Source organism: Macaca nemestrina, chromosome 6 (genome assembly GCF_043159975.1).
Source record: "Macaca nemestrina isolate mMacNem1 chromosome 6, mMacNem.hap1, whole genome shotgun sequence".
Classification (NCBI taxonomy): Eukaryota; Metazoa; Chordata; class Mammalia; order Primates; family Cercopithecidae; genus Macaca; species Macaca nemestrina.
In genome coordinates, this window is record NC_092130.1 from 102,850,960 (window position 1) to 102,868,217 (window position 17,258).

General features: G+C 41.5%; 1 long non-coding RNA gene across 1 annotated transcript in view; it reads left to right on the plus strand.

The window, feature by feature from the left end:
• Positions 1-4,841: 4,841 nt before the first annotated feature.
• LOC105475151 (uncharacterized) overlaps positions 4,842-17,258 on the plus strand; it is a 42,909-nt gene continuing 30,492 nt past the window's right edge. Inside the window, exon 1 of the long non-coding RNA XR_011624276.1 lies at positions 4,842-5,100. This is a non-coding gene — a long non-coding RNA (uncharacterized lncRNA). The remainder of the gene's footprint in view (positions 5,101-17,258) is intronic.

Consider the following 17,258-nt stretch of genomic DNA (forward strand, 5'->3'; position numbering starts at 1 on the left):
AGAGCTTTCTCTAAAATTGAGAATTACTTCTTTCCAGAGAAAGATAAGGAAAGATGACCGGACATAGAGGTTCATGCGTATAATTCCAGCACTTTGGGAAGCCAAGGTAGGCAGATCACTTGAGGCCAGGAGTTTGAGACCAGCCTGGCCAACATGGTGAAACCCCGTCTCTACTAAAAATACAAAAATTAGCCAGGTGTGGTGGCATTTGCTTGTAATCCCAGCTACTCAGGAGACTGAGGCACAGGAATCACTTGAACCTGGGAGGTGGAGGTTGCAGTGAGCTGAGGTCAAGCCACCGCACTCCAGCCTGGGCGATGCAGCAAAACTTCATCTCAAAACAAAAAAAAGAGGAGTTCCTCTTAATACACTGTTGATGGGAATGTAAATTAGTATAGTCATTATGGAAAACTATGGAGGTTCCTAAAAATTAAAATATAGCTACCATATAATCCAGTGATCCTACTACTGGATATTTATCCAAAGGAAATGAAAACAACACGTCAAAGGGAGACCTGCACTCCCAAGTTTATTGCAGCACTATTTACAATAGCCAAGATGAAGAATCAACTTCAGCATCCATCAACAGATGGATGGATAAAAATGTGGTGTATCTATAGTATGGAATACTACTTAGTCATAAAAAATAATGAAATCCTGTCTTTTGCAGCAACATAGATGAACCTCATGTTAAGTGAAAGAAGTCAGGCACAGAAAGACAAATACCATACAATGTCAGTCATGGAATCTTAAAAAGTTGATCTCATAGAAATACAGACTAGAATAGTGGTTACCAGAGCTTAGGAGTGTAATAGGGAGGAGATGATGGGAAGAGATTGATCAAGTACAAAATTAGTTAGATAGGAGAAATAAATTCTGGTGTTCTATAGCACAGATGGGTGACTGTAGTAAACAATAGTATACTGTATATTTTAAAATAGCTAGAAGAGAGGATTCCAAATGTTCCCACCACAAAGAATTGATAAATGTTTGAGGTGATGGATATGCTTAAATACTATGATTTGATCATTACACAATGTATGTATGTATTGAAACATCACACTGTATCCCATAAATAGGTACAATTATCATGTGTCAATTAGAAACAAAATAACTTTAGCTGGGTGTAGTGGCATACACCTGTAATCCCAGCTACTCAAGAGGCTTAGGTGGAAGGATTGCTTGAACCCAGGAGTTCCAGATCCGTCTGAGCAACATAGTAACACCCAATCTCAAAAACAAAATTAACAAAAAACTGAAATAATTTTTAAAAATTTTTTTAAAAGAGTAAGTTCCCAATATCATAATGCACTCAAAGACTAATTCATACAGATGGTTTGCATTTCATACCCTCCATGAGGTTTAGATTTCTCTGACCTAAGTTCAAAGGAGAATTTGTTCTGATGTTACTTGTCCAAGGAAAGTTAATGTGAAGGTCTCCTGACACCTGCAGAGATGGGCCTTGTTGCTGTGACAGCCTTTGAAAAAGGGAAGGATGCAAGAGGTGGAAGCATTACATGCCTATAAAATAATGGTCCGCACCTTACAAGTACCCTGAGCGATTTGATCCTATGAAGAACATAATCGAGGATTTGTTTCTTTAACTCCTCACAAGGCATGGCATGAGTTAGGTTGGAGAGTTATAGGCAGAGCCGGGTGCGGTCTGTTTGGCCTCTCTACTCAACAGGTGTTGATACCAAATCTACGTCGGCCAAGATAGGCCCTCAGATCCACTCCTTCCACCACTTTAGAGGGCAGTAATTCCCAGGTGTTTGCCAGGTTCATGTCATCCATTACTATCTTCTGGGAAGCGCTGAGGAGATAGGGGACTGAAACTGCCCTAGGAATTGGAGACTCTGCCCCAGGTGAGAAATGTGATTCTGGGTACAGCACCAGGCCTTTCTGGGCCTTGAATTTAGGGGTGAGAGGAAAGAAAAAACCTTGCAGTTTTAAAATTAATCAAAGGACTGGATTTAAAATACAAAGTAGCTTCAGCAGTGGCTAAAAACCTTGGTAGCCCGAAAGGGAATAAGGGGAGAAAGTAAACTCTGAGAGCATTATCCTTTGAGGCTCAAAGTGTCTTGTCTCTAGGTTAAATACAGATTTGTTCCCAATTGTTGGGGTGTTCTGATGTGACAAGCACCCAGTGCTGCTCACTTGAGGGTAATTAAATTTGTGGAGGCATTTCTTCTCCCTCAGCCAAAGGACCTACATGTCATAAGATGGTCCTTATAAAATAAGCATGCCAAATGCCCTGATTTAATAACAAAGATGAAAATCCAATGGGATCTACTGAGACAAGGAAGCTTCATGTATGACTAAGTGCAGGATGAAGGGAGGGTGTGCACAGTTCATTGGTCTGAAGATCATGGAAGACAATAAGCAAGAGTGGTTCCCCTTCCTCACCATCCACACCTCTACATTGCCACCAAGCCCCTCAAAGTTAGACCATCAACTTGTTTAGGAATATTCCTGGGATCAACAAATGGATATGATTCTATCAAGAACATCTGTCTCCTTACCTTTAGCAAAGGCTCTGGTGTTTGTTCAGTGTTGTGACAAATCATTGGATGATTGACTCAAGTATTCAATTTGTCCTGTAGCAAGAGCCAATTTCTCTGAATCCTTTTTTGAACTGTTTTAAGAAAACAGTGGCAGAAAAACTTAGTATTTCAACCCATACTCGTGTTTGGCAGTACCTGTCCTTTGAATCACTCAAGGCTTTTCCCCAGGGCAAGAAATTCAGGGTTCTCCTCTTTGGAAACTGGATGACGGGGCGCAGGTCAGGGAGTCAGGGCTGGGAGCAGGCAGAAGCAGACCCTCCCGCTGGCCTCTGGAGACACTTTCTCGTTGGTCAGGGGTCATCATGAGCTTACCCCGGCAGTGATGCTATCATCCCTATACCTATGGATCTCTTGGACCAGTTCTTATTTTAGATGCTCCATCCCTTGAACTCATTAAAAAAAAAAAATCTTGTAGTTATACATATTCACTTTTGGTTTGAAGAGTAGGGCTACTACTTGTTCTGGTGGCAGGCTCTTTGTTCTATTCCCCTTCTCATGTTAATTATTAGACATTACTTGTGTAAAAATATCGGTAGGGGTTCAGTTTCTACTGATACAGCAGACTACCTATTCTGAAAAACATTCCTACTACAAAATACCTGGAAATGCTAGGGAAAATGCAACAAACAAGAAAGTTGGGGAAATCCCAAGCTACCAAAAATGGAGAGGGAAATAGAAACCCGAGTGGGAAGCAGGTGTTGAGGCCAGGCTGTCCTGAGGGTGTTGTACAATTTGGGTGCCCTTGGGTTTTAACTATGCAGGAGACAGGGTCTGTGCCAGGTGGGGAGGTGAAACGGAGATCTGTCAAAACCTGGGACTTTTGAAGTCAAAGCACAGATTAAAGGGGAAAACGGTGTATTGAAAAAGGGAGAGGACAAGAAAACATGAATGACTATATGGATTTTGAGTGGTGAAAAAAGGACTTTCTGGAAAATTTGCAGCCTTGTGCTTGTCATTCTTTGGTTTTGAGGTTTGAATTTACAGCACCTGCATGGTTGAAAATGCCCCAAGTAGAGAAGGGCTCTGGGACATTTGGCTGGAACCAGTGCAAATCCTGTGAAGAATGGAATCACCTGTAAGCCTTAGAGTTTCATTAAAAAAAAAAATCAAAGACAAAAAACAGAATTAGTGTTAGTGAAAGCAAGAGACACAGATTGTTATTTAGGCTGCCCTATGAGCCACCCTACTCCAGAACTGTAAGCAAGAAATATTTGTTGTTTGTAAGCCACCCAGTCTGTGGCATTTTGTTGTAACAGACTAAGACAATTGCTTTATATAAAATGGCCAATATGATACTTTCTTTGCTCAAACTTTATCTGGATAATATCTTATATGTGACTAGCAACATACAGTCTATAAAGCCCTTTTACATATGTTAATCTCATTCTCCATGATCCTATTAGTAGAATTAGATAAATTGAACCCATTCTGCTACTGAAAAAACCTGAGGGTTAGAGAGGCTGAGTGTTCAACCTTGTTAGTAAACGATAGAGCAAAAAATCAGTAGGTCTTTAAGTCTGAGTGCTGTGACCTTTCCAATCTGGCAGCCCACTTCATTCATAGACAAGCAACATTTTTAGAGACCAGGTCTTGTTCTGTTGCCCAGGCTGGAGAGCAGTGGTATGATCTTGGCTCACTACAGCCTCTGCCTTCTGGGCTCAAGTGATCCTCATGCCTCAGCCTTCCAGGTAACTGGGACTACAGGCATATGCCACCACACCCTGCTAGTTTTTAAATTTTTTTTTGGCCATGTGCAGTGGCTCACGCCTGTAATCCCAGGACTTTGGGAGGCCGAGGTAGGCGGATCACAAGGTCAGGAGATCGAGACCATCCTGGCTAACATGGTGAAATCCCGTCTCTACTAAAAATACAAAATTTTTTTTTTTTTTTTTTTTTTGTGGAGACAAGGTCTCACTATATTGCCCAGGCTGGTCTTAAGCTCGTGAACTTAAGCAATCTGCCCACTTTGGCATTCCAAAGTGCTGGATTATAGGCTGGGTGACAAGCAACCTATATTGAGCTAGGACCGAGGGCTGGGGATACTGTACTGCTTGGGATGCTTACTGTGTCATGGGAGATCATACAAGAGCCAGCAGGGGGATAAGTAGTAAAGCGAAGAAGCCTTGTGGGGGCAGGTAGGAGAGACACCTAACCCAGAATTGGGAGGCTCGTAAAAGACTTCTCAAGACCCAGATCTCTCACGCCATCCTCTTCCAATGTAAGCCATAGCAGCTCCTCCAGACCTCTCTGAAAGCACCCCAGGCCAAAAATGACCTCTTCATTTCCCCCAATAACTTCCATCTCCACTTATTTTAATCCAGGCACAGGAATTCTGGTGTTCTGATTTCAGAAAGCCACGAAGACCAAGGACTCTCCTGGACGGTGTTGATTCGTACTGCTGTAAGTTGCTGCAGGGACCTACAGGTGTTGAAATGGAGCAATGACCAGAGGGGAGAGGAGGAGAGAATTGCAAAAGAAAGGATTGACTGTGACAGGGAGGCATGACTTTGCCCACCCTTCCTTCTCTCATTCTCAGGTCAGACTCTTCAAGCAGCACAAGGGGCTATGGGGTCAACTTGTAATCTGCTCTCTGATTGGAGGAGAAAATGTGGAAAAATTTTCAGGATAAAGGAAATTTGTCTTGGGTGCCCTCTTTCTCCCCTTTCTGGATCTTTCTATCCACTATACACTGAGTGAAGCTATTTTGCAGACAGAATAGGTTAGGGCTATACTAGAGAGCTAGAGGCTAAGGGGCTGGAGAATAGAGGAAGTTAGAGAGGCATAGAGGGCTCATCTCCTTCCCCATCCCACCAAACCACCCCGAGCAAACACCAGAACCACTCTCCAGTCCAACTTCTGTAGACCTCCAGTTCTACCCAGAACTCACCTCCAGAGAACTAGGAAGGGAGGAGGAAAAGAGGGGAGGAAAAGTTCCACTAAGGTATAATTTTTAAGTAAATATTTTTAATAAAACCTTTTAAATATAGCTCAGTGTTCAAGTTTAAAGCATCTCTTAAAACTGAAATTTAGGTGATAAAATTATCACTGAACAAAGTCCTTCCATTTTCCACAAGGCAATTTCTTTTAGGGTTCCAGGGTTTTAAGTTATAGGATGTTTTCAGCGCTGTTTGCAGTTAAAACACAATTTTATTTGACAGCTTGAAAAACATTTCATATAGTTCAAATATTATTCAAAGAAGTCTGTGGAATGAGTGAATGTTAGGAAAGGCTGGGGCGGGGGGCAAGGGAAAAAGGAAGTAAAGTCTCCACAGATGCCTCTGGGAAATCTGAAAAAACATGAGTGGGACAGGGTAGCACAGACCTTGAGAGGTAGAAGTTTGTTGCCTGAGAGAGAGAGAAGCCTTCTGAGAAAAGAAGGTACAGCCCGTAGGAGCTGAAGCAAAGTCCTAGCCATCAAGAGGGAAGGGCCATTCTAGGCACAGCCCTGAGCTTTGCTCCTAGTGGAGCCTACTGGACTCGGTGTGGGAGGACAATGTGACCAGGAAATAAAAAAGAAGAGATTTTTCTCCTCAACTCTGGACAATAAAGGGGCTCAGGCAGTCCTGCTGTGAGAGCACTCCAACCAAGTGGGACACAGAATGAAGCATAAGACAAACACAGTGCCACGAAGCATGCTTGTGAGGCAGAGGGCGTGACCTGGCAGGGGAAAATGAAGGGGCCCAGTAGGAGGTGGCAGAGTGGTAACACCCATTGACACAGACCAAAATATTGAAGGAGCACTTCACAGAGCCCTTCCTGGACAAGTGGGAGCAAGAGGTGGTGGAATTGGGGTAATGACTGTTTATGTATCCTTAGGCTTGGGAGGCCTGGGGAGATCTGAGTTACGCAGGTAGCGCCAAGCTCCTGCCTTTAATGCCCTATTCCATTCCGTGCTCTCCCATGGGAAAGAGCTCTCACCCAAGCCCACTTGATCAGAATCACACACACACTCAAAGCTTATGAATATACAGATTAGAAATTGATTCAAACCAAAAGTTCTTTAAGGGCATTGTATTATCAGTGCCCTTAACAATGGGGAAAGATCGTATCTGCATAGAGATGTTGTGTTTAAACCCACTGTTATGCACATCTCATTCGGTCTACATAACAAGCCAGTGAGGTAAGCACGGAGTGTGAAAGCCTGAAATAAAACCAAATGTAAGTACAGCCGGGTAGTTGAAAATCCCTTTGTCTGGGGGTCTCAAGCTCCCTCTGACAACTACCAGCTTCTTAGCAGAGCCAGGCCTCACTCCTCCTGTGGGCCAAACTGAGTGGTGATGTTGTGAGATCTTATCAGTTGTGAAAGGGAAAGAAGTTAAATTCTCGTGGCCTTCTGGAGAGGATCAAGTGTTTTGCCTTCTACCTAGAGAGTCGATTCTTCTTGACAAGGGGATGAACTCATGAGCTAATGTAAGGAACCAGTCCTTACAGACTCGGTGTGTTTTGAATTGTGTTTGTGAGGTTTGTTTTAAGATGTGTCTGCCTGCCACGGTGATATATGCCAGTGCATCTGTGCTGAGGCAGCCCTTTTAAGAAAATTCCCCCTGAAAAGGGCCTTAAAATGTGGCAGCTAGCCTTTGGCCTTACATTGAAGACACAGCTCACTGTATACCTCTAGTCCTGCCTCCAACCACTGTCGCCTGACTTTTTCACAGGGATGGCAGGCAAGCCTCAGAAGAATATTATCCTTAACCCTCTGCACCTAAATCTTTCCTGAAGTGAGATGGGCCGAATTCCACAATCTCTAATATCCCTTCCTTGCACATTAATTCTGTAATGCAATGGAGCTGAGTCTTCGTGAGACTTCCCAGGAAAGGCCCCTTTTGGGCAAAGAATGAGATGTTGAAAACCTCAGGGAGCCCAGAGATTGACTTACCTATCTGTTGTAGTCACCAGAATTTCTCCTCCTACTGCAACCCCATTTATTAAATGCCTTTCAGTGTCAATGGGCTGTGATAGGGGGACCCATTTTGTGGTTTTGGAGCTCTAGTCGTGACTTCTGTTCACAGGCTTGGCTGCATCTCTCATCCATTCACTCAGTACCCATTTCTTTTTTTCTTTTTTTGAGTCTTGCTCTGTCACCCAGGCTGGAGTGCAATGGCGCCATCTCAGCCCACTGCAACCTCCACCTCTCAGATTCAAGCAATTCTGCCTCAGCCTCCCGAGTATCTGGGATTAGAGGCGCCTGCCACCACGCCCAGCTAATTTTTTGTATTTTTAGTAGAGACGGGGTTTTGCCATGTTGGCCAGGCTGGTCTCAAACTCCTGACCTCAGGTGATCCACCCACCTTGGCCTCCCAAAGTGCTGGGATTACAGGCATGAATGCCTGGCCTCAGTGCCATTTCTTTGAGTAACTGTGTCCCATGCACCAACTACTACTACTAAATACTAATATTTCATGTGTGTCAAATGGCAGCTAGTGTGCTAAACATTTTACATATGGCATCTCCAACTCTTCCCAATAATCTACAAGGCGGTTATTATTAATATCCCCCATTTAATAGGTGAGAAAACAGAGGCTGAGGGAACTTGGAAGAAACACAGGAGCAAGGATCCCACATTAGACAGTCTGACTCCAGAGATCAAGAGCTTGACTGCTCTTGATCCACTATATGGGCTCTGGGAAATCCAAGGTGTGTAAAACATGGTCCCTACTCTCATGAACTCATGATTTTAGAGGAGGCAGAATTGTAAAATAAGCATAATGAAATATAAGTGTTATCCTAAAGGAATGTGCCCTTAATACAGCATGGGAGGCAGGATCTGCCTACCTGGCTGGGACGGATGAAAATTGGGGAGATGATTGGTGATCAGAGGAAACCGACTTTCCAAGCTGAGACACAAACTTCATTTCCTCTCATATTTTCTCCAATAGAGACATAACAGACAATCATTTAAGCTTTAACAGACTCACATCCTTTGTAGCACAAGTGAACCCTCATGGCAAGACAGCCATGAGCCACTCCCAAGAACTTGGAAATGAAGAATTTGTAAGATCTTGCCCCTGGTGAGAGAAAGGATCAGATATAAGAATTCAAATGAAAATACACAATGTCCACATGACTCTGACTCCCTTGCAGGGCAAAATCTATCTGAAAATGTTAACATAGCTACACAAGGGACACTCAGGCCAGAGAAGGACAGCTGTCTGCCATGCTTGATGATCTCAGACTGAAGGTTACTGCTGCCCCATTTAGCACCGCTTAGGAGAGAAGATGCCCTTTGAAGGCAAAGCTAGAATCCCAATGCGTTTACATACATCTGGCTGTCAATTCCTGAGGATGACGTTAAACATTCCCATTGTAGAATAAACTCCCCTATTTCTGATCCCATAACTTTGCTTCCCTGGCCCTTGTCTATAAGGAAAGAGTGCTTTGGCCAGCCAATCTGTATGCAGGCTTGGGCTTGACAATGATATTTCTAAGTGCAAAATAATAAATTGGCCTTCTAGCTATATACACCAGCTATGTGAGAAACCTGAGGCCCAGAGAGGTACTACAAATTCTCAAGAATTCATTTTGTAACCCTTCTTAAGCTATCATATCAACGTAAGATATCACCACAGCCAGCTCCCCCATTCCACCCCTCCACTAGATTGCACAGAGCCCCTGTCTATATAAACAATTTGATTTTAACATATTTATTAAACATTCATAGGCTCATGTGATATACTGTGATTTATTAATGGAGATTTGGAAAAAAGTAGAAAAGAGGCCCTTATGCATTTGCTTATCATTCAATAAGTGCAGGTGAAGATTCTTGATAGTATCCAGACGCCATCTCTTTCTGCTCAAGTCTAGGAACTAAACTATCTCCTTATGTTCTTTATTGTCAAATGCACTGTTTCTGGCTAATTTCATGTCTGCCACCACAAGAAAGAGGTAGCACTGCCGTTATTACTGACAGTGCTGTGACTTCGGAACCTGTTTGTATTGAAACAATATAGATCTGCTCGCCTCTGCAGTTCCCTACAGGTGTCGATTTAACATCGGTTACCTCTTTCTCCATGACACTGCATCATTCATCAAGCAGTTTGTAAACACTGGCTTTTGGAGACACTCTCGAATGTTGTTACTGGGTGTCATTAATGATCACAAATGCAGAAAAATGTGAACAATTCATTTTCTGGTCATGTTAATTTTGCCATTTGGAATTTTGTAGCATGAATGTAGAATAGCACATCTCCCAAGAAGAGCCTTTCTTAAACTCTTTAGGCCATATGACATTTCAATATTGACTGCACTCTTGCCTTCCACGTGCCTCCACCAGTAGTGAAGTTGAGTAAAGGGCCCTGGGAAGCTAGAATACTGGTCTGTTCAAACAAAGGATGTCCATTTATCTGGCAGAAATTAAGATCCATCAGGGAGGGCATGTGGCTAACACATCTTTCTGAGACAAGAGAGGATATTAATTGGAAAGGTCCATTAGCATCATGGAACAAAGGCCCTATAGAAACAGGAGTAACCATGCCTGGAAGACTTCCTGACATGTGGCACAGAGCCTGTGGTGCAGTGGGATGACTGTCTGGGGTGCCAGCAGGAAACTTGCTGCTACCCCTGCCACCTTGGGGTGAAATCCTTGTAGACTACGCAGATATCCTATTTCTCATTAAAACTTTAATTCTCTAGTTTTCGTATCCACTGATAGTTTTATAAATCTATTATTTTTCTCTGTTAATTGGCATTCGAGCTAAAGAAGGGCTTTTCCTTTTTGCCAATTTACTTGTTTATCTACTTATATCAGTATGGTATGGAATCGAGAGTTTTATTTTATTCACTCGGTTGGAGTGTACTATGATCACTTATTTTGAGCTCAAATTGTCCCAGATTTAAGAAACAAGGACTTTTCATAAAATGTCTTACTCTAAGAAGCTGTGTGACCTGGAGCAGGTCATTTTGCTTTTTGAATCCCATTTTCTCACTTTGCATAATGAGAGAGTTGCACTAGAAAATCTTTACTTTCTTTTTCTATGTGTAGGTCTAAAAGAACCAAGATTCATCATTTTACCTCTCTTCCTTTCCTGAAAAGGCTTTTAAAACGTGTTGGTTTTTGTTTTGTGAGTATTTTTTACTTGCATTTAAAAGAATCATTCAAATAGGCCATAATAGTGGTTACTTAGTCTAAAGCAACACATGACTAGTTCATTTATTTCCTAACATGGGGGGAAGGAGGCGTAGAGCATGGCCTTTTGTATCAAAAAGGATGGAATAACTTGAAGACCTCTGACCTCAGCAGGTAATATTTGCTGCTTCCTCTGACAATAGCCCTTCTCAGTTGGGCCATTGTTCTGAAAACTAATGGCCAGAGAGGAAGCAATTCTCACCCACCTCGTAATCTTCCCTCATCTCCCCCATCGTTTATTTCCGTACCTACTGAGATGCCCAACATCTAAAATGCGGAGATTCTCTTTCACTTACATGACTTTATGACCTGGACAGATTTGATTGTATTCATGAGAATGGGCAGGGTGATTGGTGATTTGGAGAGGAAGAAGTTGCATGTGAGTTCTATTGTGTGTTGCCCACTGACTCTTAGGGGCAAGCACAACTGCATGGTTAGGGTGTTATGTATGTTGCGTATATGTGCAAACATCCTCAAACACAGGTTCTGGAAGAAACATCATTTAATAACTCAAATTTTTCATTTCTGCTTATTTAAAAATTTTAGATACTCTGGAACGTCCATTGCTATTTAATTGAGCTATAAGTTTATTCTTTCTTTGCAGTGCTGATGAAACTATCAGGAACATTTTGAAATTAGAACCAAGGCCAAGGGAACAAAAGTAACAAAAATGAGGAGCATTTACATGATGTGTTTTAAAAGGGTTTCCTTTGGTCACTTACTATCATGTATTTCTGGCAGTTTTGCATTCTCATTATTCTAACTCAAAGCCAGGTCAATAATGGAACAGACCAAATGGAAAGAGTTTGTTCTTTTTGTTCTAAATATTTCTATCAGCTTCCTAGTACAATATTAATCTTGTGGTCAAAATAGGTCTCACCTCACCTTTCCAAAGGCTACAATTTGGGTAAGATTATTTATAGACCCTTAACAGTATTTCCAGGCAAAAACAAGCCCACTACAAATTTTCCTTCAACCAGATTCCCTACTATTTAAAAATACAGACATTTTATGTTTGCTAACATCTCTAGTCATCTCTTTCTTCGAGGAATTCCACAGAGAAAGTCTACGTTGACCTAAATATCAGTTCTTCAGAGTTTAGACTGACCCCACTACAAAGCAGAAACCAAAACCACATCTTAAAAGGTTAAGAAGAGAGCAAACAGTTTCTACTCTACTTACTCAGCATATTTGTGCCGCAGATCTGGTTGTGCCGGCAATCTGCAATCAACTTTCTGAATGAAGAAGTTTCTAGAGTGTAATGACCCTGAGGAAATGAGTTATTCTTGTTACCAATCGGAGACAGTTGCCATTCATACTAGAGAAGAAAGCAGATCTACTGCAGGGCATGAAATTAAAATTTCCAGGTAGCAGCAAGTAATTGATACCGTGGGGTGACCTTTGCCCACGGCAGCCAATTTCAATCTGTAGACAACAGCAATAGGACCCACTACCCTCAGTGACCCCTACAAGCTGAGCCCGAAAAACAACACGCTCGAGTAACTTCGATGTCTTTCTCATATGCTCCCCATTTTCCTTAGCTTTGTTCTCTTGGGCTTTGTTGTAATTCAGATGTCCCTAATGGTCTCATACATTTTTTATGAAATTATTAATTTATCCACCTGAGACACTAAGTGGGAATCAGATTTATCAACTTACTCTGTAGTTCAGTGTTTGAGTTTGTTTTTAGACACACAACATTGCTTTTTCTGGGTTTTTGGATCCTACCTTTAAACATTTTATCATCAGAATAACTTTTGGAAAATAGAAAAAGCCCAAATAAGCCACATCAGTTTTGGTTGCTTTTGTTGTTGTTGTTGTTGTTGTTGTTTTTCCCCCGTACTGACTACTCATTTATATATTCAAAATTAATTGCTTTCTTCTGGAGTGTGGCAGAGCATCTATCACCAAGAATGAATTTTAGGATGAGTATTGAATTTATTTAAATAACAGGTTACAATGGGAAAGGCAACCAACAGAAAATAAATCATGTGCCTGTCTTTTGGAATTGCTGAAAAATGAAATCATTCTAGAAATTCACTCCTTAACCTATTGCTAGTCCTGAAATTCTTGACATTGGGTATGCAATAACTTCTAAATTAGGATTATTTGGTTCAAAGCTCCAGACCTTTCTAAATGCCTTAGGTAAGGAAAACGTACTGAAAGTCCTAATGTAACAATTTTGGGACATAAATTATGTTACAGCAAAGAGCAGACCAAAAGATCACAGTTCCTTGAGCCAATTTAGATTTTAATCAGATTTTTCATCCCAACTTTAATTAAAGTGTTTGACTTAGAAAAATGACTATTAGTAAAACTGACTGCCAGTAAAGCAAAAAAGAAAAATTAATTGGAAAAAAATGTACCCTGACTGCTATGAAGATTCATAGCATATGTTATAAGAGAGTGGAAGAATGCTTTAATGAACTAATGTAACATATAGTAGTATTTCTCTTCCTACACATATAGAAAATTATGTCATATTTTTCTCAGATGCTGACATAAGTGAAAATAACAGAAAACGCCTTTTTAAAAAATTTAAAATCTAACAATAACCTCTAAATTATAGGCTGTAGTTTGTCATTAAATTCTTCTGCCAGGTTTGGTTAGGCTAATTTCCATTGCTACGAATCAGTCAACTAATTGTTGAATCTTTACTTGCCTGGGCACTAGGAGGATTATTGAAGTATCAAACATAGTCCTGCTCTTGGAGAGCTTATAGTCTTATGGAGGAAAAAAATGGGAAAAGGCTAAGGCAGTCAGATCTCAAGCCTGAGAAACTGGGTGGTACATCCTTGCCATAAAAGTTGAGATAAGGGAGCATGTCCCTGGTTACATCAACTCCTGAAGCATCTATGAGGGTGAGAGATTGAGAGACGGACAGGATTTGGACAGGTGCAGAAGAGGTAAGAGTTGTTCCAATGGAGGCGACAGTTGGGCAGGCTTAGGCAGGGGATGAGGAGCCAAGCCTGACCCAAATGGAGAGTTTGTATGGGGTAGCAGAGCACAGGAGTTAGGCTGAACAGGACCTTATGACCAGACCAGAGGCATTGATGTCAGATATGATGTACCTAATATGTAAGGGTTATTGCTGTCTATGCTTTGTGCATTTACATTCTTTCTCTGCTGTACTGCCTCTTTCCTATAGGCCCTTGGGGTCTAGTGGTGAGAGGATGCAATTTTTTAAAAGAGCAGCCTGGTGGTCTTATGCAGATTGCATTGTCTGAAGGAGACTGACAGCAGTAAGGCCATGGCCATGGTCAGTGTCCTGTCTGGGGTGAGGAGGCCTATTTGGACTGGGATTGATGCAACAATGAGGGATGCAAAAAGGAGAACCCAGATTACCTTCATTCAGCAAACAGTGCTGAAATCTTTTATGGGCTAGTCCTGGAGATTTAGAAAAACATGATGAGTATGACTCAATGAGGAAGGGGCAACTCATGGTCAAGTTGGCTCCGACAAAAACATAATGCCAGGACTCTAGGAAGCACAGATATATGCTCTGTGATGCCAGGCTTGAGATGGCACAGACTGGCATGGGAGGCAGATGTGGTAAGCAAGCCTTCACTCAGTAGATTACATTTAGCTGGGCTTTGAAGGATAAGTCTAATTTTGCCAGACAGAGAAGAAAACACACAAAAAAGGAGGGAATGGAAATCAATTAAACTCAAGGCAACAAAAGACAGAAATTTAAGATTTGAATTAAAGGACCACTACTGTCTTCTACATCTCATTTCTGGAATTTTCTAAAGGGAGTGGGGAGGAGAAGGGATTACATCGGGGGTATCCAATCTCTTGCCTTTCCTGAGCCATACTGAAAGAAGAATTGTCTGGGGCCACACATAAAATATACTAATAATAACTAATGAGCTAAAAAACAAAAACAAAAAACTGCTAATGTTTTAAGAAAGTTTATGAATTTGTGTTGGGCCACATTCAAAGCTGTCCCAGGCCATGGGCCATGTATTGGACAAGCTTGTACTACCTACTTCAGCAAACAAAAACATATAGAGATAAAAAGAAATACGACTTGGAATTGTCTGGGAAATTTTAGGATATATTTTAAAAGGGATTCCCTGGGAAAAGAGAGGGACAAGCCTAGGCAAAGTTGAGTGCTCTGTAGGAAGTATAATCACGGGAAAAGCAAGAGTGAGAGTGCATTAGTCTTTTCACAACTGCTGTAAAGAACTGCCTGAGACTGGGTAATTGATAAAGAAAAGAGGTTTAATTGACTCACAGTTCTGCATGGCTGGGGAGGCCTCAGGAAACTTACAATCATGGTGGAAGAGAAAGCAGGGTTGTCTTACGTGGCAACAGGAGAGACAGTGAGCAAAGGGAGAAGAGCCCTTTTATAAAACCATCAGCTCTCATGAGAATTCACTCCCTATCACAAGAACAGCATGGGGAAACTGCCTCTATGATCCAATCACCTCCCACCAGGTCCCTCCCTCAACACCTGGGGATTACAGTTCAATATAAGATTTGGGTGGGGACACAAAGTATGACCATATCAGAGAGGAAGGGGAAGTAAAGAAAGAATGGAAACAGGAAGCCAATGCAAGGATGTGAGTGATGGCTTTGGCCACTGTGCCACAATAAGCCACAAAGTGACAGCCAGTTGCTTCACAGGTGCAGGATGTCTCTGGACAAGCTTGTATGGAAAGCCATACTTCAGAACAATGCATCAGAAGGATAAATGGAGAGAAAGCCTGCTGATTCCCTCTTGTCTTCTCATTCCCATTTACCAACATGAACCCCATGGAAGTTAATCCTCCTGTAGTTCTGGGTGGGTCACCTGGCTCCTTTTGGCAGCAGACCTCTGGGGGAAGCAGACCCTGTACCATATGGAGTGGCCTTTTATGAGATCGAAAGTGAGGGAAGAGCTGAAGACAACACAGGGGGGACCATGAGGTTCTGCACAGAATCATTCCCCTCTCAACTGCTGGCCAAGGGCACAGGTGAGGCCAGGAGAATCTGAGGCAGCCCATAGGATGCATCCTACATGTGATGTATTATTACTACAAGTATATCTCATAATAATTGTAGTCAATGCTTTCTTCTCAAGAAATTTCCAGACCCATTGTTTCTTTTGATTTCTCCATTCTGTATCCTTATTGTGCCTCATTCTTAAGCTGTTCTAACAAAGGCAACAAGAGGCAAGAAAGAGAGAACTCATGTTGGTGAATGCTGTCACTTAGAAGTTCACTGGCAAAACTGGTTAAGCAAGATAAAGGTGAATAAAGACAGTTGGCATTAAATTGAAGGATGGGGGAGAAGTAAGTTCCTGATGATGTTTGCTTAAGCTTGGTTTTCAGAAAAATCTTTTATTTTCACGGAGGAGGTGGGGGGGATTGTGCTGAGTGTGTCCATTTCCCTGAAACTTGATCCTCTACTCAGAAGAAGGGCAGGAAGCGGGGGCAAGATTGACTAAGAAGAAACACATCAGCAATGTGAAATACAAATGTTAAATCTATGTCATGGGGAAATTGTGCACCAGGCAGCCTGAAGATGTCTAAGGCTGAAATAACAACTATTTTCTATCACAGCCTGATCTGACAAATTTCTAAATCTTAAAACAACTTTAGGAGCAACACTTTGAAACAAAAGAGATGAAAACAAAACAATGCTTTGAGTTTATATACATAAATGGTCTAGGTAACAACTGGCCCAAAAAAGCGATCACAAGCCTTCCCTGGAAGATTGCTCTTAAACTTGGAAATTATGCTATTATCACCAACTGACTGGAAGCTTCAGGTCCATCTGAACTGTGACTCTGCTGGTCGGCTCCTAATTAACCTCTGTCCTGCTGACTGTATAATTCAGCAGGGGCCTGCAGACTCTCCGCTTTTAAGTTAACTGAGGCCATCTGCTCATTCAAGCTAATCCTGATAGTGCCTTAACAAGAATGAAAAGGAAAAGATTAGATGTACCTGGAGCTACAAATGAGAAAGCTGTGTGGGTGGAAGAAGAGGAACCATTATTTTCCCCTTTTGTCTGTTTGAGGCCCCTATTTTTTAAGCTGTGCAGTGTAACTAATTAGAAGAAAGAACTCTGAATGCTCCTTCTTATCATGCTTGTAGTCAAACAACCAATTTGATTAATTTTTTTGTCTAAACAGATTTGGTATCGTGTGAAATTTTTACCTGATATTTATACCTTTTTTCAAAATCCAATCATTCTCATACAACCTTTACACTCCTTGATATGTCTCTCGATTACTTTTAAATGCACTTACTTTGAAAAAAGAAAATAGCTATTTTAGCCTTGTTGAAGCAACAATATTGTGGAATTACAATTTTAATGGGCTTTGTATATGTATGAGTTTGTGCATGTCATCTTTAAAATTTACAATCTCATATCCAATCTTTTAGATGATTGGAGAATAATAAAGTATGGATGTGACACTTTTCAATTAGAGCACTGAAACAATAAAATGGAACCACAGCATCACATTCTACACTCCTGCACATATACAGGACTCTAAACTGGTTGGTTGGTTTGTTTTTAAAAGGGAAACCATGCAATAATTGCCACCTTTCATGAATTTTAATATTTCTGTATGCCAAGAAGCA